Source organism: Tachypleus tridentatus, unplaced genomic scaffold (assembly GCF_004210375.1).
Source record: "Tachypleus tridentatus isolate NWPU-2018 unplaced genomic scaffold, ASM421037v1 Hic_cluster_2, whole genome shotgun sequence".
Taxonomy (NCBI): domain Eukaryota; kingdom Metazoa; phylum Arthropoda; class Merostomata; order Xiphosura; family Limulidae; genus Tachypleus; species Tachypleus tridentatus.
Genome location: NW_027467782.1, coordinates 44210657 through 44235794, shown reverse-complemented (window position 1 = coordinate 44235794; position 25138 = coordinate 44210657). Strand labels below are relative to the sequence as shown.

The 25138-nt window shown below is 34.0% G+C and overlaps 1 protein-coding gene and 1 long non-coding RNA gene across 4 annotated transcripts in view; both read right to left on the bottom strand.

Moving 5' to 3' along the window:
- Nucleotides 1–25138, bottom strand: part of LOC143243070 (uncharacterized) — a 698461-nt gene that overhangs the window by 206588 nt on the left and 466735 nt on the right. The gene's annotated exons all lie outside the window — the stretch shown is intronic.
- Nucleotides 612–23048, bottom strand: LOC143242810 (uncharacterized). 3 transcript variants are annotated; one of them, XR_013023261.1, is made up of 5 exons: nt 22256–23048; nt 19914–20039; nt 12531–12666; nt 1286–1518; nt 612–691 (listed from the first exon to the last, which is right to left on the bottom strand). It is a non-coding gene; the product is annotated as an uncharacterized LOC143242810 (long non-coding RNA). The 3 variants fall into 3 exon arrangements; XR_013023262.1 differs by lacking the exons at nt 612–691; nt 1286–1518 and adding an exon at nt 4059–4173 and having other exon boundaries at nt 22256–23040; XR_013023260.1 differs by lacking the exons at nt 612–691; nt 1286–1518 and adding an exon at nt 7781–7915 and having other exon boundaries at nt 22256–23040.

The following is a 25138-nucleotide window of genomic DNA, read 5'->3' as shown; positions in this document are numbered from 1 at the left end:
TTTCCAATAAAATCCCTAATACGTTTCGTGGACTTTTGTTTCTAGTGATTCTGAGGTTACGACTGATTTTTATTTTATAGATTTTGAAAACTCCGGTAAATCCTTTAAGCTCTATCTATTTATTTTAATATTTAATCTTGTATAACAGTCACAGCCTGATATAAATTTTATTGTAATAAGTTAATGTGTTTTTAAGAATACACAGTTCTATAAATCTCTCAACATCTGGGAATTCTGATGTATAGAAGTACATTAAAAGGTTAAGCTATTGGTTAAAAGAAAACAAAACAAACCTGAAACTGTTTACAGTTTTATCATCAATGTTCAGGTGTGAAATATGTTGAGGAGTGGTAATTGAAGTAATCAATAAAAATCTAAACAATTTCAAACAGGACAAACACCAGAACATTTTTGAATTTCTATGTTACTACTTTTAAAAGATAGAATTACTTATAAAGTAAAAAATACAACAAATACTTCACTAAATATACTGATATTTTCCCATAGTTTTCTAGATACTCATATGCTTATTTTTCTTCAAATTTTAAAATAGTTTTTTACCATCGCTGAGCTTGTTATTAAATCAGACAACCACTAATATCTACCTGACATGCGCAGTTTCTGTGGAATTGTCCATACGTAGCTTTGTCATCAACATTCGTACAACGTTGACTGAGAAGACAGTGTTACCCTAAAAAAAAATACCAACATTTCTATTTAAATTCTCGTCCATCTACATCTATGTACATACGTATATATGTGTATATATAAATACAGTTATCGTGGTAATGGAGTGAGAAAGTGTATGAGAACCTACGTAAATTATTTATATATACATCAACTTGTGTGAGTCGTGATTTGAGTCGAGGAACCTAATGGTATACAAAAGGCCGGTGTACTTCTCCACGCCACACCAACATGATCGATCATGATGTGGACATTATATACACAGCAAATATTCGTTGATAAAATAGTAGACCAAGACTTGGCGGTTGGTAGCGATGACTACTTGACTTCCATCTGATCTTTCTGCTACATTATGGCCGACTAGCGCAAATAGCCCTCGTGTAGCAGTGACTAAAGACAAATTGTAAGATTGTGTGATACTCTAGAGTAAGTGTGTTACATGAGTTTTGATTTTCTATGTTTGTATAGTAAGTGTTCTGCTAAGAACAATTTAACAATAACAAACCGTTATGTCACATTTCAAATTCTGATACATAGTGTTATTAATTCATAACAAGTTAGTGTAGAATATCCTGTTTGTTGTTAACATTATTCATACCTGTTCTACTGTTATTTAAAAAGTTAATGTTGTACTTTGACTTCATCCATAGCTTTTCACACTCAACATGAGAAGTGAAGCCGTCATAAACAGGAGACAGATGAACTGATGGACAGACACCACTGTTCACAGTATATATAAAACAAGCAGTACATAATGTTCTCTGTCCAATCAAATATTGTCTACAGCTGCTTTCAAAGTCGGTCTTCACTGATAGGTGTTGATATCGCATTCTGTAACATTATAAAAGAATGAGATAAAAAGTCTGTCAAAAGTAAACCTCTAAGAAAATTGTACAAAAAACGAGGCTTAATTACTTACTATGTCAAGAAATGAGAATTAGATAACAAATACAACAATATGATTTGGGATTAGAAGTTAAAAAAACAGTAAATAAATTGTCTATTGTTAAAACACGTCTATAAGCTCTGAGATTAAGGGTTAAAAACAACAGGTAAATTGTATAATGTAGAATCTTGTCAGACTTTACATATAAACAAACATGAAAGTTTCGATTGGTTTCTCACATCTTTGTGACTTACACTCAATAAATCTTACAAAATTATAAAGTCTAAAGTATATCTGAGTGAAATTGTTCGTACAGATTTATAATTATTATTTAAAGTTGTATGTTGTTCAGATATACCAGTGAAGTAGTCAACTGGGCATGTATGATGTTCAGTTGTACAGGGTTATTTAGTGAACCAGGTATCTGTGTTGTTCAGTTGTACAGGGTAATTTGAACCAGGTATCTGTGTTGTTCAGTTGTGTATCCCCAGTGAAGCAGGTATCTGTGTTGTTCAGTTGGTCCATGAAGTTTAGTGAACCAGGTATCTATGTTGTTCAGTTGTACAGGGTAATTTAGTGAACCAGGTATCTGTTGTTCAGTTAGTGAATTTAGTGAACCAGGTATCTGTGTTGTTCACGTTATCTATGTGTTGTTCTGTGTTGTTCAGTTGTACTTGTATCTATGTTGTTCAGTTGTACAGGGGGTAATTTAGTGAACCACGCATCTATGTTGTTCAGTTGTACAGGGTAATTTAGTGAACCAGGTATCACAGTTGTGGGTAATTTAGTGAACCACGTTTTCAGTTGTACAGGGTAATTTAGTGAACCAGGTATCTATGTTGTTCAGTTGTACTTGAACCAGGTATTTACGTTGTTCAGTTGTACAGGGGTAATTTAGTGAACAGGTATCTCTGTTGTTTAGGTTTGAACCAGGTATAATTTTAGTGAACCAGGTATCTATGTTGTTCAGTTGTACAGGGTAATTTAGTGAACCAGGTATCTATGTTGTTCACTTGTACAGGGTAATTTAGTGAACCAGGTATCTATGTTGTTCAGTTGTACAGGGTAATTTAGTGAACCAGGTAATTTAGTGAACCAGGTATCTACGTTGTTCAGTTGTACAGGGTAATTTAGTGAACCAGGTATCTATGTTGTTCAGTTGTACAGGGGTAATTTAGTGAACCAGGTATCTACGTTGTTCAGTTGTACAGGGTAATTTAGTGAACCAGGTATCTATGTTGTTCAGTTGTACAGGGTAATTTAGTGAACCAGGTATCTATGTTGTTCAGTTGTACAGGGTAATTTAGTGAACCAGGTATCTGTGTTGTTCAGTTGTACAGGGTAATTTAGTGAACCAGGTATCTATGTTGTTCAGTTGTACAGGGTAATTTAGTGAACCAGGTATCTGTGTTGTTCAGTTGTACAGGGTAATTAGTGAACCAGGTATCTTTGTTGTTCAGTTGTACAGGGTAATTTAGTGAACCAGGTATCTATGTATGTTGTTCAAAGGGTAAGTGAACCAGGTATCTTGTTCAGGGTAAACAGGTATCTATGTTGTTCAGTTTAAGGGTAAAGTAGGTCAATGTCTGTTGTTCAGCTGTACAGGGTAATTTAGTGTATCTATGTTGTTCAAAGCTATTAATAAAGTAGTGAAACAAAGTAATGTATGTTGTTCAAAGTTACTAATAAAGTAGTAAACAAGGAATGTATGTTGTTCAAAGCTATTAATAAAGTAGTAATGCGTTGTTCAAAGCTATTAATAAAGTAAAACAAGGAATGTATGTTGTTCAAAGCTGTTAATAAAGTAGCAAACAAGGAATGTATGTTGTTCAAAGCTATTAATAAAGTAGTAAACAAGGAATGTACGTTGTTCAAAGCTATTAATAAAGTAGTAAACCAGGAATGTACGTTGTTCAAAGCTATTAATAAAGTAGTAAACCAGGAATGTATGTTGTTCAAAGCTATTAATAAAGTAGTAAACCAGGAATGTATGTTGTTCAAAGCTATTAATAAAGTAGTAAACCAGGAATGTGTGCTGTTGAGTGGTTACAGGAAAGTAGTCAACACGATATGTATGTTTTACAGATGCTTACGTAAAGTTGTCAATCAGGCAAATATATTGAACAGATGTACTAGTAATGCTTAGTCGCACGGTTGAGTGCCCCAAGTGAAAATTATGGTTTGCCTGTCAGGGTGTAAATTCGACCTTTCTCCTAGTTATAGCTTAGCTAAAATTGAGGGAAGACCTTCTCGTGGTTAATGACGCTTCCATACACGACACTGCAGATAGCAGTTTACCCTTGTTTTGACAGTACAATAAGCATGTTTTGTTTCATCAATGGTTAAATAACTTTCCTTGTCTGTTTCTGTATTTAATTAATTCAAACACTAAATATTAAAAATGTGTTGGTAAAAGAGTAACATACGAGTACTTACCATGAAGAACTCGATAGGACTGTATCGATACGACTTGTGTATCTGTATGAAATTTGGCAAACTTTCAGTACACATAATATATATTTGTGCTGACATTTAGTGATTCAATAAAGAGGAACATTGAGTAGTACATGTTGTCTTCATTTGTTTGATAACAATGTTACCTGCAAAGTAAAACTTACTTTAATGATATCGAGAAAACCCACTTGTAGAGAAATATATATGTAAAAACGGCTAGTTGGGGTTGAGAAGATATTTTACGTCGAGGAGCGAACAACGTTTCGACCTTCTTCGGTCATCGTCAGGTTCACAAAGAAAGAAAGAGGTAACTGACCGGAAGCTGACCACGTTGTTCGCTCCTCTACGTAAAATATTTTCTCAACCCAAACGAGCCGTTTTTACACATATAAAACTTACTTTGTATGTAATGCTATTAAGTAACATAACAAATTAACAATGACAGAATGAACAGACAAACATTACGACTGGGGTTTCGAAGTGTGTCGCGGACACCTATGAACATCGATCAAGCAAGTTCCTTTTGGCTGTGATCTGTCTAGCAGTGTGTAGTTAGCACGAGCAATACATTCCCGATACTTAGTCACATAGTAAAAATTTCAATCTGCCCGCGAGACCAGTTCAGGGTGTAAATTCGGCCTTTCTACTAGCTATAGCTTAACTAAAATTCGGGGAAAGACCTTCTTGTGGTTTTTGTTGTTTCTATGCACGACACTGCAGATAGCAGTTTGCCCTTGTTTCGACAGCAAAATAACCACGTTTTATTTTATCAACGGGTAAATAACTTTCCGTATCTGTTTATGTCAGTGGTGCACAAAATCAGGCCCGCGATGTCCAACAGGAAACTCAAACATAGAGAGTTCGCGCACTTAGAGTTCGCGAAGATTAAGCGCTATAGAAGAATATGCATTAGATTAGGCACTGGTTCCATATTTGTGTCGAGCAATAAAGAAAATTTAATAAGAAAATCTCGTTAATGCATAGGCATATAATCTTTGGCTTAATGACGTAATATTTCCTTAATTACGAAATCTCACGCGTTCCAATTGTTCTTCGAGATTTACTTACGAGCCCTATTTTGATATTATTTCGTCACAAAAATGGTAGCTAATCGTAAAGAAAAGTTGATGACGAAAACCGGCAGTTTCATGATGATTGTACTGCACAGTACTGTTTTCTTTAAGAACAGAAGAACGTGATTTGTCTGCTGTGTCATTCGACAGTAGCAGTGGCGAAGGTATTCAATATAAAGTGTCATTATGAGTCGAAGCATAAAGATTTCCACAACGTAGTCATTGATGAACGAACAGCTCGAATAGAATCTCTGCGGCTGCGGCAGTAGCAGAACGTTTTCTCAAAGCAGTCAGCAGATTTAGGTGCAGCATGTGAGGTCAGTTACGATATTTCGTTGATGATAGCGAAATCTGGCCAACCGTTCATTGATGGTTATTTTGTCAAGCAATGCATGATTACTGTATCGGAAAAGTTGTGTCCGGAAGCAGTCCGCAAGCTACAGATGGTGGCTTTGAATCGTACGACAGTTCAGTGAAGAATTTCACACCTCTCAGCAGATGTGACAAGACCGCTTTCAAATAAAGCAGCCAACTTTGTCTACTCCTCTTTAGCAGCAAACGAGTCGACTGACATCAGTTCAGCAGCACAGCTACTAGTTTTTTTTTCATGGTGTGTCGTCATCGTTTGATATCACAGAGGAACAAATCAGCATGGTTCCATGAAGGGTCAGACAACTGGGTCTGCTCTGTTCGAGGAGACAGTAGTATAGTAGTGTTTCATTGGATTTCACGAAACTGGTAAGTGTGACAATGATGGAGCACCAGCCATGACCGGAGAAAGTAGCGGGCTGGTAGCACTGTTGATGAAGCATTGAGGAAAGCAGAACAATAGTTGGTGAAGTTGCACTGCATTATTCACCAACAGAACCTGTGCATTAAAGAACTTCGTTTTCAGGCACTGATGGCGTTAGTGACGAAAACCATTAAATTCATCAAATCACGAGGGCTCAATCACAGTCAGTTTCAAAGTCTTCTTGAAAAAAATTGATTAAGACTATGGTGACCTTGTGTATCACTGTGAAGTACGCTGGCTGAGTCGAGGGAAGATGCTCAGAAGATTATTGGAGTTGATTAATGAACTGACAGAATTCCTCAGAAGCAAGAACAAAGATAGAAATACTTTCCATGACTGATCCAACATGGTAAGCTGATTTGACCTTTCTGGTCGACATGACACAACACTTGAATGATCTGAATTTGAAGTTGCAAAGCAAAAGTCAGCTTGCAAATTACGCCTCAGCTTTCAGGACAAAGTTGCAATTATTCTGGCAGCAAACAACATCAGGCAACTTCGTGCACTTTCCCACTTTTCAGTCACAGCTACAGAAGAATCAGGACATTGACACACAAGTTTATGTTGGGAAGCTAGATACTTTGATCCAATCCTTCAACTCACGGTTTCACTCACGACTTTGACCAATGCAGATTGTTGATGAAACTTTTTGCTGATCCGTTCAGTGTGTCAGTGGATGACTTTTCAGCAGAATATCAGCTTGAACTTACTGATATCGAAGCATCTGATGAACTGCTTGATATTTACCGAGAAAACAGTTTGCTTGACTTCTACAAAACGTTGCCTGATACATTTGCTAATCTGAAAGAGAACGCACTTGTCCACACCACCTGTGAACAGGCTTTCTCGTATATGAAACTGAATAAAACAACACTCGCAATCAGCTGACTGATGATCATCTGGAAGCAATCTTGCGTCTTTCAACGTCAAGCTGAACATTTCTAAGTTCGTAGATGACATGCAGCACCATCCATCGCATTGACTTTGTGACAGTTGACGTATTGTAACATTTCTCAGAATAATGTGCAAACACTTTAATGTAATCGTCATTTGTGTGTTCTTAAATGTGATGTCCATCTTGTGTGAAACAACTGTGGGACGATCTTTTGGCCCCCAATCTTCACTTTTGTGGCCCCTGACTCTAAAAGTTTGTGCACCACTGGTTTATACCATCGTCCCTGAGACATATGTCCAGCAACGGCCACTTGCGAACTCTCTCTTTCTTCATCTGAAGATGATCTTGGAAGGTCGAAATGTTTTTCTCTCCTTCTCAGTAAAAGTGTTAGTACCCATACCAGCCATTCAGATATACATTTTTATCTGAAGTAGGTTTCTCATCATCAAGATTTTGTTTACTTTAAATACTGAATCTGTAAAATATTGAAAACTTTATCTCTGTTCCCTTCTGTTGTATGAATCTATTTCTTCATCTTCAATATAGTTATACCATTAATCATCAACCTTGAAATTTGCTTTTTTTCAGAATGCATTCTTCGAAACGTGAATCCAAAGTATCTCCACTTTAAAGAACCAAACCAAAATGTTCAAAAGTTGTTAGATTATCAGATTTGTCTGAAGATACTATTGCTTTGATTTACATTGGGCTGAAGCTACACGAGGGCTATCAACGCTAGTCGTATGTAATTCAGCAGTGAAAGAATAGAGGTACCTCATCATCACCATCCACTAACCACTCTTTCACAAACGAATAGTGAGATTGACCCTAACAATGTTCTCCCTCCCCCACACACACATCATAAAGGGTGAGCATGTTTGGTGGAGTTGGATCAAGAATTTCGTACAAAACATCAACAGAACATAAATTTTACTGAAAAAGATCAAAGTGTTCTGTACTAACCTTAGAATCATTGATACCAGTGTTGATTACACCGATGTACTGAACAAGTGGAACTAATGGAACGAAGACAAATTGTGCAGTGTGAACATGTCCAAAATTTGAGGCTGAATTGACTGATTAACAGCATTCATTCCTTGTTTCATCCTGGCGACCAGATTGTTAACCTATGTAATTATAACACAAATAATCAGTGTAAATCAGTGATAGCTAAAGGTCTTCAGTTCTCTCTTCCACCACGTAAAATCTATGTACCTAATTTAGTTTACACTTTCAAATCACGATACAGGTGTCAAAAGAACCTTCTTGTGAAAGACAAAATAACTCTTTGTCGATTCAGTAATTTTTTCATGACGAAAATAAAGAACTCTGCCTTTTCTACTTCTTATGATTTTATCTCTAATGTTCGTCCTTACCGTTTAAGCCCTGAATAAATCTTTTAAAAGAACTATCATTAAATAAAAATATTTATGTTACATCGTCCGACAATAACAATGTTATTCTTAACTAAAATAATTACTTGATCAAAATGGTCGTTATTCTTGACAACTCTACCACTTTTAAATTCCTTATCAAAGCCTATTCATTATCATCCAACGTGAGGAAACATTCCAAAGATATCTGATGGAACTTAGAAAGAAAAATATCGTGGACATTTGACTGATGATGATTACGATACGTACGACAAACCTTTGTTAATGAAAGAACAGAGTTTTAAAGTTCTGACCTCATAACAAGAACCAGACTTTCACTAGGACTAAATCTGCTTATATATTTATTGATGTAATTTGTAAATATAATTTTAAGGAAAGAAGTTACACAACTCTTAATTTATAAATAAACGATAACACACTTAATAGACCAAAAATAATGTTTGCTTCACACAATGAGAACAGTTTTCCACTGCATTAATTACTGTATAAAATAATATTTTGTCTTAGAAAATTACACATTTTTCTAAAGTTTTCAGTACAACGCTATCTGAAACAGCCCAGTATATACTAACTCTAATTGCTGAGCCTCACAGGTTGCAGAGTAAAATGAATGTTAATAATTGTCTGACTTTTGTTTCTTATTTCAAGAATTTAATTGAGATTTTTAGAATCATCTTATGTGAATATACAATTAAAATATTCATACAAAACTTTATACCTACAAATTGTACTGGTCGAAATACCTATGAAATGTAAGGTGGGTAATTTTTTGCTATAAAATTTTGTTCTTTCTTCTCAAAGTTCGGCTTTTATTTTAATGTCTGGTCTCCATAGTTACTATATGCAAATATTCAGTAATTTTGTGGTTTAACTTTATTGTTGCCTTTCTTCACAGTTTGTATTCGTTTCAAGTGTAACTATACCTTGAATCAGTTGTTGTAACAAAGTGACGTAAGCCAAAAAAGAAGGAAATGATATATAAAAATAAAACTGATAAGTGAGGGGTAGCAATGGGAAAGGCCTGGCATGGCCAAGCGCGTAAGGCGTGCGACTCGTAATCCGAGGGTTGCGGGTTCGCGCCCGCGTCGCGCTAAAACATGCTCGCCCCTCCCAGCCGTGGGGGGCATATAATGTGACGGTCAATCCCACTATTCGTTGGTAAAAGAGTAGCCCAAGAGTTGGCGGTGGGTGGTGATGACTAGCTGCCTTCCCTCTAGTCTTACACTGCTAAATTAGGGACGGCTAGCACAGATAGCCCTCGAGTAGCTTTGTGCGAAATTCCAAAAAAAACAAACAAACAAACTATTTTTTTATCCTTGCAATTTGATATTCATATGTCTATTATTCATATTTTTATAACTATCTGGCTTCAATATCTTTATTCTTCACCTCTTTTCTAACTATTAATTCTTTAGATCTCCATTTTGTATTATCTTAACGACTGTTTGACATCATCTTGCTATTTGAACGTCACAAATCTATGCTTCATAATTTTATAACTATTCTGACATACAACTTTTTAATTATTTGATATGCAGATCTCTATTCTTCCTCGTCTTCCTAACTATTTGACACTGAAATGTTTATTATTGTCCTTTTATGTGTTTAATACCCAGATCTCTATTCTTTGTTATGTTACTCACAACTTCCCATCCACATCTCTATTGTTCTTCGTTTTGCTATATCAAATCAATATATCTATTATTCATATCTTTATAACTATCTGGATTCTATATTTTTATTCTTCAACTCTGTTTTAACTGTTTTGACATCCATATTTCTATTATTTATCGTCTTAACTATTTGACACACAAATCTCTATTTTTGTCCTTCTTTCTATACAACACCCAAATCCCTATTATACATTGTATTAAAGACCACAGTACTGTATTTTGATCGTCTTGCTATTTGAACTTCATATGTCTATTCTTCATATTGTTATAACTATCTGATTTCCACATCATTATTCTAACTGTTTGACATCTACATCTTTATTCTTCATCGTCTCAACTAACTATCTGGCAACCAAATATTTATTGTTCACCTCTTTTCTAACTATCAGATCTCCATTTTGCATTATCTTACCGACTGCTTGATATCCATGTCTCTATTTTTTAATCGTCTCACTAACTATCTGACAAACCAAATATTTATTGTTCACCTCTTTCAACTATCAGATCTCCATTTTGCATTATCTTACCACTGCTTGATATCCACGTCTCTATTTTTAATCGTCTCACTAACTATCTGATAAAAACAAATATTTATTGTTCACCTCTTTCTAACTATCAGATCTCCATTTTGCATTATCTTACCGACTGCTTGATATCCACGTTCTCTATTTTTTGTCGTCTCACTAACTATCTGGCAGCCAAATATTTATTGTTCACCTCTTTTCCAACTATCGGATCTCCCATATTCATTGTATTACCGACCACTTCTCACCAACATCTATATTCTTCATCGTCTGCTAACTTTTTGGAACTTCATATATCCATTCTAACTTATAATTTTATATATCTGACATCCAATATCCGTCTCTATTCTTAATCGTCTTGCTTCAACTATCTGACAACCAAATATTTATTGTTCACCTCTTTTAACTATCAGATCTCCATTTTGCATTATCTTACCGATTTGCTGCTTGATATCCGCGTCTCTATTTTGTCGACTCATCTCACTAACTATCTGAAACCAAATATTTATTGTTCACCTCTTTTCTGTTATCAGGATCTCCATTTTGCATTATCTTACCGACTGCTTGATATCCACGTCTCTGTTATTGTCGTCTCACTAACATCTGAAAGAAATATTTATTGTTCACTTCTTTTCTACAACTATCAGGTCTCCATTTTGCATTATCTTACCGACTGCTTGATATCCACGTCTCTGCTTTAATCGTCTCTACTAACTTTATCTGACTGACCCAAATATTTATTGTTCACCTCTTTTCTCATTTATCAGATCTCCATTTTGCATTATCTTGCAAACTGCTTGATATCCCGCTATTTTTATCACTAACTATTGACAACCAAATATTGTTGACTATCGGATCTCCATTTTGCATTATCTTACCGTTTAGCGATCTCTGTCTCTTTTTTAATCGTCTCACTAACTATCTGGCAACCAAATATTTATTGTTCACCTCTTTTCTAACTATCAGGTCTCCATTTTGCATTATCTTACCGACTGCTTGATATCCCGTCTCTATTTTTTAATCGTCTTGCTAACTATTTGACACCCAAATCCCTTATTATTCATTGTATTACCGACCACTTCTCACCAAGATCTATATTCTTCATCGTCTTGCTATTTGAACTTCATATATCCATTCTTTATAATTTTTATATATCTGACATCCATATCGTTATTCTTAACCAACTTAACAATTGAGACTAAATCTTTTATTCTCAGGTTGGAAAGAAATGGTATAGTCAAGGCTTCTTATTATAAACAAAACATGATCATGCTTGTATAAAAATAACTCACAAACTGAATATTTAGTTCACTGTTTTATATTGATCCCGACAAGTTGGTAAGTTTCCATGTTTTGTATTGTTTAGAAACAGGTTTGTTTAAATAACGTTATTGTTGTAAGGCCTCATTCAACCAAGTGCTAACAATGTTACTAACTCGGTACAGGATGTTTTAAAGTGAAACAAAAGGATGGCGTTAAATTTATCAGTAATCAAGTGCATTCTAAACTACGATTTTGTAACCTGCTCAACGCAATACCTTTAACTCAGTCAATAATAAAACAATAATATTGATTTTTAAATAATAATACCAGTACCTGAATGGCGTTGACCATATTTAATCCTTGAAACATTTGAAAATGTGTCTGAATGTTTGTCGTTTTCAACACCAAAAAGTAATGATATTCTACATGATTACAAAGTTTCAACAAATCCGTTCGTTTTTGAATAAGATATAAAACAAAAGTAGTGTACAAAATCGGTCTCCATGGTAACAAATATGATTTTTTTTCGTGAACTTGCTGTTATCTTTGACATCGGCCCTCCAAATATTAATCACTTCTGAGTTGGGTCATAGTCCAATTGTATACTAACTTTCGTTCAAATCTACCCAAATGTTTTCGAGAAATATTGCTGATAAACACACACACACACATGGATGCAAACATAACCCCAGTTTACCTTTGGTTTCGGTAATAATAATGATGTTGAAACTGCTTGAACAATAGCAGTATGATGTTTAAGCTCCATGTAACAAGAGCTAAATTGAGTAATTTATATAGTACCAAGTAGGTAAGGTTTAAAACTAAACCCATCGTAACAAGGCACAACAAATAAATAAAATAAGATTCGTATTATTCTCAAATACTTACCTCAACCTATCAAGTAGTAAAGTTTGAGTGGGGCATCCTTACTGAAAACAGACTGCAATGTAGTAGGAGACATTCTATGAACATCCAGTTTTTGCTCGTACATTTTGAGGAATAATGTAGTTTTACATAACCAGTCCTGTAAATAAAATAACTCAAGACTCAAAATGCTTACGAATTAGACATACTTTGAATAATGATGAAAATATTTTAGTAAGACACTAGAAATCAAAACGCATCCTGCAGAGTTGTGTTGTTCTTTGTGTATCTTAAGGTATTTTAAAATAATACTTTGAAGGCTTATATAAATGAATTAATGGCTGTATTTTCATTCCTTATATTAAATACCAGTGGGTAATAACAATTTTCTTTTAAATTCTACAAAGTTTAAAATATTCTTAAATTACTACTTACACCTATCACACAAATTTGATAAGTAGTAAACATCTTCAACTTGGAAGGTATACGTAAGTGATTAAATTATTATAAATTACACAAAGTCATTGTATTTAATTTACACACGAGCAGTTAAACCACTTAAATGGACTAGACGTAAGGTATTAATTAAACTACTGAATAACTTGCACATAATGTGAAATGTAACTTTAAAAAGTACATCAAGAGGTACACACAAGCTAATAGTTATTAATAATACATACAATAGCTTTGTTGTACAAATTACATTAATATTGACTTAAGATCAAAGCAAGCTACCTACTTAGAGTGATTCTAAAAAAACAACAAATAAACCTTTTAATAAGTATAGATAATTAAATGTCTTTTTTAACGTTTTTTTTTATAAAAAGTATTATTTTCGGCCTTAATCTCAATAACATCTCAAGAGGCTAGACCAGCCTAGGAGATTCAGGTTAGTCCTAAATACGTATATTAAGTTGATAATGCGAAACAAAATCTATAACTAAAATTTACTAATAAATAAATATTTAAAAAGTAATATAATTAGATACTATAGCTAATATTATTAACGAAACTACCAGTACAGAGACAAAAGAGGGTACGTTATCTATGTAACACGAAACGAACCAACTGTTGTCTCTAAGCGCTCTCCGTTTCACCAAACTTTTACCACACGTTTAAAATATATTAATGAAATCTCATATAATCCTAAACTCCACGAAGGTGCAGTTCATAAAAACTTCAAATACAGTACATAATTTACATGACCAGAATTATTGTTACGTAATATTTGAATTTACATGGCCAACATTACCATTAATAACGCTTAAATGTTACGTTAGGTGTCATATTTACTTAAACTACACTCTTGTACACGTGTAGTGCAGTAGTTCAGAAACCACCGACTGGTTCTATTTAACTCGCGTACGCAGAAGAATCAGGGTTAGGGTAGTAGTATTATCAAATAAATCTGTGGAACAAAGTAAAGATTAGAAGCATAACTTTACTGATAAAAGATGTGTCGTTAACAGCAATTAAGATTTAGAGAGATAACAGAGATGTTCGCGCCCGCGTCGCGCTAAACATGCTCACCCTCCCAGCCGTGGGGGTGTATAATGTGACGGTCAATCCCACTATTCGTTGCTAAAAGAGTAGCCCAAGAGTTGGCGGTGGGTGGTGATGACTAGCTGCCTTCTCTTTAGTCTTACACTGCTAAATTAGGGACGGCTAGCACAGATAGCCCTCGAGTGGCTTTGTGCGAAATTCCAAAACAAACAAACAAATTATTCAATAAACAGCAGCACATAATGTATAAAAAATGATTGTTTGTATTAGCACAATCAAGTAGCTGCCGTAAGAAGAATCTTTTTTTCTCATAAAATGTTCACTTTTTCTAAATCTTTCAGTGCCATACTATCAAAAACAGCCCCATGTTTGCTTACCCTAATTACTAAGCCTCTCACAGGTTGTAGAGTAACATGAATGTTCCCTACATATTGTTTAAGTTTTGTTTTTCATTTCAAGAATTTAATTCAGATTTATATAATAATCTCATGTGAATATACATTTAAAATATTTATACAAAACTTTATACCTGCAAATTGTACTGGCCAAAATACCTACGAAATGTAATGTTAGAAACTTTCGACTACAAAATTTTACTTTTTCTTCGCACAGTTCGGTTCCAACTTTAACATCTTGTCTCCTTAGTTACTATATGCAAATATTCAATAATATTATAGCTCCATTTTATTGTTGTGTAAATACGTGACGTAACCTAAAGAGAACGTGTATGTTTTTTTATAGCAAAGCCGCACCAAACTGTCTGCTGAGTCCACAGGGGAGAATCAAACGCGTGATTTTAGTGTTGTAGATCCGTAAACTTACCGCTGTACCGAACAAAAAGGAAAATGAATACAAAAATATAAAACAGATAAGTGAGAGATAGCAGTGGGAAAAATCAGATGTTCAAAGTTGAGTTATAAAAAAGACAATTTCTCCTTTAAAGGTAGTTAACAAATTATACCTAGGTTATAAATAAAGGGTTGTTCTAGAGTAGGTGTGTCAAAAGAGTTTTAGTTTACTATGTTTGATGTTCCATGTTTGTATAGAAAGTGTTCTGTTAAGAACCACTCAACAATAACATTCCATTACGTCACATTTTAGCTTATCAGATTTGTCTAAAGACACTGTTGGTTTGTTTAAATTTGGCTAAATGCTACACGAGGGCTATCTGCTATCGCCGTCGATAATTTAGCAGTGAAAGAAAAGAGGAAAGGTACCAAGTGATCACTACTCACGAAACACTGTTTTACAAGGAAATAATTGATTGACCGCTACAGCATACCGCCCAGTCACGAGTCATAGCCCATTGTATAGCTTTGTGCTTAATTCAAAACAACAACATCCTACCTAAAATTGTTATTTTAACTAAAATAACTACCTGATCAAAATATTGCTTGTTGTTGTAAACTCAACCACATTATCAATGCCCCTTAATTGAGTATCACCCAACGTGAGAAAATGTTCCATACACAGCTGAGAAATTGAAATGTCGTAAACATTTTAGTAATGATAATACGACACCAGGTGAACCATCACAGTGTATTAAGTTGTTGTTAGTAATGATAATACGATACTAGGTGAACCATCACAGTATATTAAGTTGTTGTGGGTTATATAATTATAATTATCAAACTTTACTAAAATCACGAACAAAAGCAAAGTTAATTAATAATACAACAACATAGTATAGGCTGTATATTAACAACTGTAGCATGTTACAACGTTGAATAAAAATATTTTTGGTAAATTCAATATATAGAATTACGTCATATTGCGTTTTTTAATCTTACTATAAGATGGTGTTTATATCTGTATCTATCTACAGAAACAATAAATACATCATAGCATATCTATAAAATGTCACCACAAATCAAAATCTATTTAAAAATTCCCACATTTGGTATTCTATATTCATACAATTATAACACTAAATACGATACTTATAACATTCCTTTGTTTAAGATCGATAGAATGTTAAGTACCCTCCTTGTGACAAGAACCCAGCTTTCACTTGGACTAAACCTGAAAGTTTGATTGTATCTTTATTGATGTAACTTATAGTTATAAGAAATGGTGTGTGCTTTCTTACAATGAAGCCAAAGGGAATCCAACCCCTAATTTAAGCGTTGTAAATCCGGAGACATACCACTGCACTAGCAGGTGCTTTAAGAAACGCAGTTTAAAAAAATAAAACAAACTTGTTTTTATCAATAAACAGTAGCAAGTTTAACAGATAGAAAATGACCGTTTCTATCAAAAGACTCCCAACAATTTCATTATTGTCTTTCTCAGTTTGTATTGAGCAATACTTGTCAATCAATTGTTGTATATATATGACGTAAGGAAAATGAAGACAGAAATATAAAACAGACAAGTGAGGGATAGCAGTTGGAAAAGACAGAAGATGTTCAAAGTTGAGTTTTAAAAACAATTTCTCCTTTAAACTTTTTTCAACAAATTGTAGCTAGAGCATGAATAAAGGGTCGCCCTTCGCGATTAAGTGTATAACCGTTTGTTGGTGTATATCTCAGAGGAAAAAGTTTGAGATGTGACAAGTCATACATGTCGTCTGTAGATTTATATATATGTGTGTTTATACATATATATATATATGTATTATCCAGTCGTAATATGTGAAAAATAAAAATAGAAAGAACCACATCCAAGAGTACCATTGTTATTCTTACCCGAAATGACCACTTAACCAAAAAGTGGTTATTCTTGACCACTTTACCAAATTTAATATCCTTATCAATGATCCTTAAATTATTACTTAAGGAAACATTACAAAGATGACCAGATGATTAAGGCGCTTGATTCGTAATCTGAGGGTCACAGGTACGAATCCCATCACACCAACCATGCTCGTCCTTACTCCCGTGGGTTCGTGATAATGTTACGGTCAATCCTATTATTTGTTGGAAAAAGAGTAACCGAAGAATTGGTAGTGGGTGGTGATGACTGGTTGCTTTCTCTTTCGTCTAACACTGCTAAATTGAGGACGGCTATCGCATATAACCTTCATGTATCTTTGTGTGAAATTTCAAAATCAACACAAAATGCTTGAGAAAACTTAATAACAAAAGTGTTGTAGACATTTGTCTGATGATGAGAAGACACCGTGTAAACCATCACAGTATATTAAGTTGTTAGCGTAATTGTTGTAAAAATAATTACCATAAATTTACTAAAATCACGAAGTAAAAGCAAAGTTAATTAATAATACAACAACATAGTATCGGCTATGTATTACCAATTGGAGCATTATATAGTGTTGAAGATATATATGTTTGATAAGTCCAATATAGAGAATTAATAACGTCACATTTTCTAATCTTACTATAATATGGCATGTATATCTGTATCTATCAGTGTATGTGACCGAAACAATAAATAAGTTATGGCATATCTATCAAATGGCACCACAAACAAAAATCTATTTAAAATTTCCACTTTGGTATTCTAGATTTAGACAATTACAAAAATAAGTACGATACGTATAAAATTCCTTTGTTTGTCACAGATATAATTTTAAGTATTCTTCTTGTAACAAGAACCTGGACTGAACCTGAAGGTTTGATTATATTTTAATGATGTAATTTATAAGTATAGTTTTAAGAAAAGAAAAACTGGTGGGTTTTCTTTAACAAAGTGTAGCACATTTAAGAGATACAAAATGACTGTTTGAATCAGCACAACCTGAACACGTTTTCCTGCAGTATTTGCTGTAAACTGAATCTTTTTTTTCGGAAAATTTTTACTTTTTCAAAGTTTTCCAGTACGACGTGATGTAAAACAGCCCAGTAATCGCTAACCTTCTCATAGGTTGTAGAGTACAGTAAATGTTACCAGTTGTCTAACTTTTGTTTCTCATTTCAAGAATTTAATTCACATTTAAAATATTTATGCAAAACATTATACCTACAAACTGTAATGGCCGAAGAACATGGGGAATACGAGGTGAGCAACCTTTGACCATAAAGATTTTGTTCTTTCTTCGCACAGTTCGGTTTATATTTTAATATTTCGTCTCCATAGTTACTACATACAGATATTTAATAGTATCGTGGTTCAACTTTATTGTTTTATCTCACAATTTATATTGGTTAGAAGTGAAACAATACTGCTCAATCAATTGTTAAATTACGTAATGAAAGAAAGGGAAAATGAAAAGAGAAATATAAAACTGAAAAGTGAATATTTTAAAAGTAGAGTTATACAAAAGACAGTTTCTCTTAAACTTAGTTAACAATTTGTACCTAGAGTGTAAATAAAAAGGTCGTTCTTCACGCTCACGAATGTAACGATATGTTGGTGTAAATCACAGAGAAACAAGTTTAAGATGTTTCTCGTCTGTAGATTTATTCTGCATATACAAGTTTAAACGTATATATATGTTTGTATTACATGAAATATAAAAATAAAGAGAACCACGATTGTTTTCTGATTAGTTTGTTTTTAGCAGCATCTATTTCTGTGTTTTAAAGTTGAAAGGATACACAATTTTCTAGTTGTGATAAAAACAAACTGTAATATTGTGTGATATTTTACAATAAGTAAGTGTTAAAGTAAAAGTAATAATATCAAATATATTGTTATTGTGTGTTGTTTTTATGTTTTGAACATCGGTTTAATTACATGTACCGTCCATTGTATCTGTTTATTTTTGTATTTATTTCGTTAACGGGTATAGCTTCCATTGTATTTATCTTTTTTTAAGATCTTTGGTTTACTGTAAGATAGAAACTTTAAATTGTTTTAGTTTTTATGTTTCGTTTCAGTATATTAAATGTTCTGCTCGGGTGGTTTTGTGTTGTCCATACGTATATAATGAACTGATGTGTTCTGAGATGTGAAAAGGTCTTCATACGTACACACAGACACACATAAACTGGGTTTCATGTATTTAGTTACGTGTTATTGGGGAAAAACAAACACATTTTTTTTAATCCGTGATGACGAGAAAAACAACTTGTAAAGAAAAGTACATATTTTAAAACGGCTGGTATTGGTTGAGAAATTTATTTATGTAGAGGAGCGAACAACTTTTCGACCTTTTTCGGTCATCGTCAGGTTCACAAAGAAAAAAAAAGAAGTAACTGACCAATAGCTGACCACATGTTTGAAGGGGGTTGTGTAAATATAATCAAACATCTAAGCATGCCCTCTACAGAAATAGATGCTACTAAAAACAAACTAATAAAAATTTTGTGGTTCTCTTTATATTTATATTCAAACATCTAAGCACGCTCTTTACATTCCTACACTCAATTACACAACACTTGTAGCACTTGTAAGTACTTAGGGTGCTCAACTAGCAACCTATGGGTCACGTGCTGTAGTGTGAGTTTTAATATCTAAGTGTAACATTAAATACTACATACATGTCATTAGTCAGTCTTTGAAAGTGAATTAACCTATTAACGACTCAATGTATTCCAAATTAAAACGGGCCCGGCATAGCCAGGTGCATAAGGGTAATCTGAGGATCGCGAGTTCGGATCCCCGTCACACCAAACATGCCCGCCCTTTCAGTCGTGAGGGCATTATAATGTTTCAGTCAATCCCACTATTCTTTGGAAAAAGAGTAGCCAAAGAGTTGGTGGTGGGTGGTGATGACTAGCTGCCTTCCCTCTAGTCAACGCTGCTAAATTAGGGACGGGTAGCGCAGATAGTCCTCGAGTAGCTTTGTGCGAAATTCAAAACAAACAAACCAAGTCAAACACACGTGCGCGAATGTCATTAAATTATGTCTTTCATGATATAAAACACTTCATTACACAAACAGTCTCTGACACTGACATTAAGTACCAAATAAATCTCTTTAGTTATTCTTTGGAACAGCTTGAACTTATTAATGACTCGTTTTGGTACAAATCAAAACACACATTTAGAGGAGATTACCTTTAACAGCGCTCTGAAGATCATGGTGTGGAAGTGTTTATGATTGTTTAATCTTTCCAAGGATTAACATGTTGCTGGTGGTCCTTCTGTTGATTGACAACGTGAACTATTTCAAATGATGTGCTTCTGTGTCATCAGTGTAAGTTATAAACAACATAAAAACGTTAGTTTTACACTTCTGCATAATTTATCATTGAAAGAAACTAAACAAAATAAAGTAAAACAAAAAAATATAATCTATAATACTGTGACATTATGTTGAGTTATCTACATTCTATTTGAGAACGGCTTTTATTGATAAGGAGAGAACAACGTTTCGACCTTCCCAGGTCATCTTCAGGTTAAGAAAGAGAGTTTGCAAGTGACCGTTGCTGGACACAAGTCTTCAGGACGACAGTTTCAACAGGTGTGACAGTTATTAATTAGTATAGATATAAAGATGTTCCTTTATATTGGTTTAATTTTGGTTTTAGTTTCTGTAAAAGTAGGGCATCTTTCATTTTACGTTTGTTTATATTTGTTTCCATACTTAGTATCTGGGTGTTTTCTTTGGTAATGTTGTGTTTATTTGATTTGCAGTGTTCAAAGACGTGTGAAGGCGTTTTTGTTGTTGTTGTGCTTTGAATCTAGTTTTCATTTTCCCGCTTGTTTCTCTAATATAGAAGTCAAGGCAATTATTGCATTGTATTTTATTGTTGTGTTTGTCAATGCAGTTTTTACTCATAACAGACTTTAGTTTTGTACCTGGTTTTGAATAAATTTGTGTTTACTGGAATGTTGTGTTTTGTTATAAGGTTTTCCAAATGTTGATTATTTTTTTGCTGATGTCGGGAACATGTGGCATTCAGCAGCATGAGGTGTTGTTTGTTTATTGTTGTTTGTTTGGTGTGTGCGTATAATTTTCCACGTTTTTTTTAGGAAATTTGTCGATAAAACGTTGTTTTATTTTGTTGATTTCAAAGTTAATTTTATCAGGTGAACTTTTAGTTTTGTGGTTGTGTTTATTTGGTTTCTTAATACGTTGTTTTTTGTTTTGTTTCATGTGCCGAGTCCCATGGAATGTATAATCCAGTATGGGTGATTTTTTTTGTGGATTTCTGGTTTAAATTTCATTTCAGTTCTAGTGATCTTGAGGTTAAAAAATGTTATTTGGAGAGTTTTTTTTCTGTTCACAAGTGAACATATTGTAGGGGTGAATAGAGTTAACGTAATTGAAAAACTAAGTGAGTATTTTGTGTATATGAATTCAGCATTTGTATCATCAACGCACCAGTACATTGGTGGGTGGAAGGCTGAATTTACCGCTTGAGATTCAGTCGGCGTTATAAAAATGTTGGCTAGAACTGTTGACATGGGATTCCCCATACTTAGGCCATTTATTTGTTGGTAGTTTTGGTTATTGAACATAAAGTTAATTTTGGTGGTAGTGAATTCTATAGGGGGTTGCTAATTGGTTGCTGGAGATATGTATCAATCCCGTACCCATTTATACTGTCGTCCCTAAGACATTTGTACGGCAACGGAGAGTTGAAAACTCTTTTTACTAACCAGAAGATGACCTAAGAAGGTCCAAACGTTATTCTCTGCTTATCAATAAAAGTGTTAATACCCATAACTGTCGTCCCGAGATACATTTTTATTTCAATTGAGTTTCTTGTCATCAGGAATTATGTATATTTTCACTTATCTTTCGGATTTGAACGTGATAAGAGTTATAAAGCTACTTTTTATTCTTTTTTTTATTATTTTGTTTTATTTCCATGATGTTTTTTATTTGACACTAGTTCCATCTATCCGTGAACCTTCATCACTAGATCAAGATTTCCAGTGAGTGAAATTAATGTTTGATAATCTTGTATACATGTTACTAACACTCCTGAAAATATCAAAATCATACATATACATTAATCGTAAGATCTTTGTAGTGATGTTTTAGTACGTCTATCTACCCGACTAAAAGTTATCTATGAATATCTAATTTGTTTTGTTTTTGTTTGGGGAGGCACAATGTCAAAGGTGAGCCACTAGTGGACCTACTACTTAACCATCAAAAGGCATCGTTAGATATATGTAGATTCATTTATAGCCTCAACTGCAAGTACAATAGAAATCTATATATCAGTCAGACCTATTAAAACAAATAAGTTTCTTTAACACCCCCTTCCCCTGTTCGACAGCCTAGACTATATGCAAGTTTAACAGTTGTAAACATACTCGCATCATATATAGAACACCTATATATAATTTAAAAACATGTTTAACTGACGCAGAGTTAAGTCTTTGAGAGCACCATATTAAAAGGATTTTATTCTAAGAGTAATCTAAGAATTCAAACTTAATACCTGATCTTCACATTATCGTTTCGTTTTGCTTTTGTGATTTCGCCAGAGTGAATAAGTGATTAACATGTCGTCTTCTTCCAGAAATTACTACTGGAACAATGCATAACTAACGAGTTTTTCTTTAATCTTCCACTTAAACTTTCAGAAAAAATAGTAACAGATGATTAAACTAACAGACATTACTATCCGGATGTTTAATTAAAAACATTTAAGTCTATCATGACAATAAATTTAGAGTTAACATATTTGCATCTTCATGATAATTCTTCAGCGTTATTTCCGTTTTTCTTTAAATAAGAAAATACAATTATTAGATCACACTATTTCACTAGTGTTATCTTAAAATTTGCCATTCATCGTTGCCGATACGACGCCTCTAATCGTTCTTCTAATATCCAGTCTCAAACTCAAACTAACGTGCCAGGGGTTTAGTTTAGAGAGAGAGAGAGAAATCAGAAGAGTTCTCTCTCCAACTGGGGTGTTCAAGAACGTTGTGGTTCCTCTTCGTCCCCTTTCGAGAGTTATTAGGAATTTTTTTTTTAAATTCTTTTTTCGGGTGGAGGCAAAGGCAGCACCGGAAAAAATGGCCGGGTCCCGTCCCGAAAGGAAGAAGTCAAGTAAATATGAACATGGCTACAATTCAATTCAAACGACCCAACTCAGGGTCTGGCAATAAATTTCCCTGGGCTGGGATCTAGAAATCCAATGCCTTAGTATTTGCTGTGGTGGGAAGCGGGGGTGCCCCTGAGAAAACCCACTTTCACAGGACAGGCGTCGAAAGTTTTGCCTGTCGTGTTCCTGATATATCCTGAGTTCTACTCTACCTACCATCCAGCATACATTCTTGCGTCCTTCCAAGTCGCTAACTACGCAACGAGTCACGAAAAACGCCTTAAATAACACTCATGGGCCTTTTCACTGTATTCTAGAGCAACAAATAGAAAACATAGCTCTCATATTCTGACGCAAAGTTTCAACTTCTACATCTTTATTAAGCACCAAACGTATTTAAGAGTTATTAACATTTGTTTTTTATAAAGGTTAAAGGAAGAATTGTTTAACATGCTTGACGAAAAGTCAAAAAAAACATTTTAGAAATTTTGCGGAAGTGCACAGCCATATAACAGCTATTACCAAACTTTTGTATTGCGAAATAATATCCCGTATCGCCATCTATTATCTCAAACAAGAACAAAAAGAAAAATCCTGTTGCATTATAGCGCCATCTATCATCACGAATATTATTTATAAAATTATAAAAAGGAAAATCCTGAAGTACTAACTAAATTCAAGTTTTCCTGATATACCTTCAAACTATTTAAAAGTTGTCTCTTTAAACAATTTAGAGTTATAATCAATATATCAAAATCTAGTTGATTGTAAACTTGTTTAGACCTTGTCCTACGTGTTCAAAATTACGAACAAAGCTCTTTCAAATATTTGATTAATTTAAAAATTACAACCAAAACTCAATCAACGAGAAAATGAACATACTTTTAAATTTAAGTTTACTCGATAAAATAGGCAAAATAAAGCAATATTACTTTTACGTTTATTTCGAAATATAGCACATTATGACAAAATCACTAAAGTTCACACTTCTACGTTAGAAGTGCTTGTAATAATTCCCCATATGATTATACAAACAAATCCACAACTGCAATGATTTCAAAATATATTCTTTTCAGTACAAGTACATTTAGTATTTCTTTTCCGTACATTTTGTTTTACATATTAAACCACGTATTGTTCTTCTTGAGGACAAATAATCCACTCGAAACAAAAGTGCATCTCAGGAATGGTTAACTTGAAAATATTTTTGGAAGATTGAAACGTTGTTCTCTGCTTTATAAATAAAAAATGTTAAAACGCATAGCAGCCATGTTTTGTTTGTTTTATAATCTGTAATGATATATTCTTACCTGCAAAACATGTTAGCATACATTGTAACATTGAAGTGAATAAAACAGGTCAGCAATTAGCTTCACTTTGTTTAGTGTAATTATTTATTTTTTAAAATAAATTCAAGCAATGACATGAAAAATAAAATTATTTCCTTATTTTGTACAACTTATTATTTACGAGTTCGTAAAGATAATATATATTTTAAAACTGCACCACAACTTTAATTATATCATGTTATACCTTCAATTTGTTCATTAGTTCTTTTCAACATAAATTTGGTTTTATACCTGACTCATAAGAGCATGCTTGTAATCAAGTTAAATTTCTCAATTCACACAAATGCATGTTGTTACGCAATGATTAAGATGACGCAGCATGCAGTCTCCTGTCCCTGTTACTAAATATTACGTAGGGTGAGTCATATTCTGTCAACACAAAATGATAAACTAAACTGTTTGTTTGTTTTGAATTTCGCACAAAGCTACTCGAGGGCTATCTGTGCTCGCCGTCCCTAATTTAGCAGTATAAGACTAGAGGGAAGGCAGCTAGTTATCACCACCACCGCCAACTCTTGGGCTACTCTTTTACCAACGAACAGTGGGATTGACCGTCACATTATACACCTCCACGGCTGTGATGGCGAACATGTTTAGCGCAACGCGGGCGCGAACCCGTGACCTCGGATTACGAGTCGCACGCCTTACGCGCTTGGCCAATGCCAGGCTGATACCTCTAAGTCTACTGCAGCTAAAATTACTTCTTCCGATGCACTGCAACGAGGGAAGGCAACATGCGTGAAGTACTGACAATAAAGTAATCAGGTGACCAAGGACTTAGCTGACTAACTGGAGGTGTTTATTTTATTATTTGAGACAGAAAACCCTAACCAAAACAGAATAACAGGACTGATCCGTCGCCAGGATCTACTGCAGCCCACATCTGAACTTGTAGACCAGAGTTGAATTACAGTACTTTTTT